Source organism: Onychomys torridus, chromosome 2 (genome assembly GCF_903995425.1).
Source record: "Onychomys torridus chromosome 2, mOncTor1.1, whole genome shotgun sequence".
In the NCBI taxonomy this organism is placed as follows: Eukaryota; Metazoa; Chordata; class Mammalia; order Rodentia; family Cricetidae; genus Onychomys; species Onychomys torridus.
In genome coordinates, this window is record NC_050444.1 from 59150884 (window position 1) to 59153470 (window position 2587).

At 35.0% G+C, this 2587-nt stretch overlaps 1 non-coding gene across 1 annotated transcript; it reads left to right on the top strand.

Annotated features, from left to right (window-relative positions):
- The first annotated feature begins 2255 nt into the window (after nucleotides 1-2255).
- Nucleotides 2256-2330, top strand: Trnaa-ggc. Its single transcript has one exon. It is a non-coding gene; the product is annotated as a tRNA-Ala (tRNA).
- The last annotated feature ends 257 nt before the right edge of the window (nucleotides 2331-2587 follow it).

The window sequence follows — 2587 nt, forward strand, 5'->3', positions numbered from 1 at the left end:
ATAGAATGCAGAGTACCCTCAAATACCATGGACACTATTCTGTTAGGTTTGAAGACTTCATGTAGGCACCAACTTGAATTTTCCATGTTCAATGAGTTTTGTAGTTATTGTCTTCAGCAAGAGGTCTTTGGCCAAATTCCTGAATTGTTTGTGGCTTACCCCACAGTTTTTTAGTCAACAACTCAGAAGTAATCCATTCCTGGCATGTGAAGCTTCATTTGGTGATGAGAAATGACCAGTTGGGACTTGTCCCCTATTCTTTTGTCTCTCATATTCTTTGATGATTCATGTAGATCACCTTCAACATGTATGTATATATTTTCTGAAGCTTCTGCTGTATTATATTTTCCTAGAATCCCTTAAATGTCCTTAAGTTTTAGAAATCTCTCCTGGATTTCCTTCCTTGCCCCTCTATCCTCTCCAACCTTGTTTGGTTTCTCATCTCTGTTCCTATTCCTTGTCTATCCATAACTATTCTATTTTCCCTTCCTTAGGAGATCTGTCCCTGACCCCACTCTCCTACTCTATATGAAGCCTCATCAGACACAACAGTTAGCATCTACATATAAATGAATGCATATCACATTTTTTTTCTTTCTGGGTCTGGGTTATGTTACCCAGGATGATCTATTCAGCTCCACTGTTTATCTATGAATTTTCTGATTTCATTTCTTAATGGCTGAGTAATAATTTATTGTAAATGTACTACATTGTCTTTATCCTTCATCCATTAATGTATCTGTAGCTCTTTTGAATAGAGTAGCCATGAACATAGTTGAGCAAGTGTCTCTCATAGATTGTGGAGTTCTTTGTGTATATTCCCAAGCTGGCATAGCTGGATCTTGAGGTAGATCTGTTTCTAGCTTCCTAAGGATACATCACACTGATTTTCATAGTGAGTGTATGAGTTTGCACTTCTACCAGTGGTGGATGAGGGTTCCCCTTATTTCACATCTGCATCAGTGTGAGCTGTCATTTGCTTTATTGTTTTTGCCCATTATGACTTGAAATGCAATCTCACAATAGATTTGATTTTCATTGCCCTGATGACTAAGGATGCTAAACATTTCTTTTCATGCTTCTCATGAAAAGTTTCCTCTTTTGAGAATTCTCTGTTTAGATCTGTACCCCATTTTTAATTTTGGTTGTTGGTTTTCTTGAGGTTCAGTTTGTTGAGTTCTTTATATATTGTAGATTAACCTTTTATTGGATGCAGAGTTGATATCAATCCTCTCCCCTTCTGTAGCATGCCACTTATTCCAAATTATTGTATCCTTTGTCATACAGAAAATTTCAGTTTCACAAGTCCCCATTTGTCAATTTTTTATCTTAGTGTCTGTCCTGCCAGTACTCTGCTACAATGACTCTGATAGAGAAGAAAGTGGACATAGTTCCTAACTCATTGTTATGGGAAAAGGATATATAACTTTTGATTGTGACATTCACTGCTTAATTGAAATAAAAGTTATAGAAAGAACACTACTATACAGGTAAGTATTTGTGGTACAGACTCATAAAGCTATAAATTTTCCTAAAAGCATCAAAGACATATATATATATATATATATATATATATATATATATATATATATATATGGTAGTTGTGAGCAACTATATGCTAAGTGCTGAACTAAGGTCCTCTGCAAGAGCAGTAAGAACTCTCAGCCATTGAGTCATCTCTCCAGCCCCATATTTTCTATACTTTAAACAGATAACTAGTCATATTTATGTGAATGTAAACTAATGTTTACATACAGATAAACCTAAATCCAAAGCTTAAAGTACGTGCTATAAATGTCTTATCTCACTTCAGATTTTATAACAATAACAAATATTTTTAAGCTCTCTCTTGGTAGAGACAAGACATTTGTAATCTCTTTATTTGCTTTCTCCTTGTAGAGCAAAGAGAGGAGGGTTTCATCTTTCACCTTTCCACAGTTGCAAATACTCCATTGACTATTATCTGAAGCTTTTCCCTTAGATGTTTCCTTCCTTCCAGTAAATTCAAAAGAAACTGCTTCTTTTACCTTGCCTGATTTGACTAAAATACTTAACATTGTAAAATTGCTGATGGGCTGTTAGTTGCTCTTATGTAGTGGAAGAATTAATAATTTAAGTTTAAAAGTTAATAAAATTTTCATATGAATCAGAATTGTAAAGATATTTTATGTGAACAGTTTTATAACAAACTTTGGTAGTTAATATATGTCACACCAAAAAATATCTGTTTAAAAAATTTACTTTCGGGGTTTCGGGTTGGGGATTTAGCTCAGTGGTAGAGCACTTGCCTGGCAAGCAAAAGGCCCTGGGTTCGATCCTCAGCTTCAAAAAGAAAAAGAAAAAGAAAGGAAAAAAAAGAAAAAAAAAACTTACTTTCCATTTTATTTTAAATGTATGAGTGTTTTTCCTGCATGCATATCTATTCATTATATTCATGGAGTATGCTTGGAGGCAGGGAGTGGGCATCAGATCCCCTGGGACTGAATTTATAAAACCCAGGTCTCTGGAAGAGCAGCCAGTGCTCTTAATCACTGAGTCATCTCTTGAGCTCCCTGTGTGATTTTTGGTGTAGAAAAGAATCTTACGT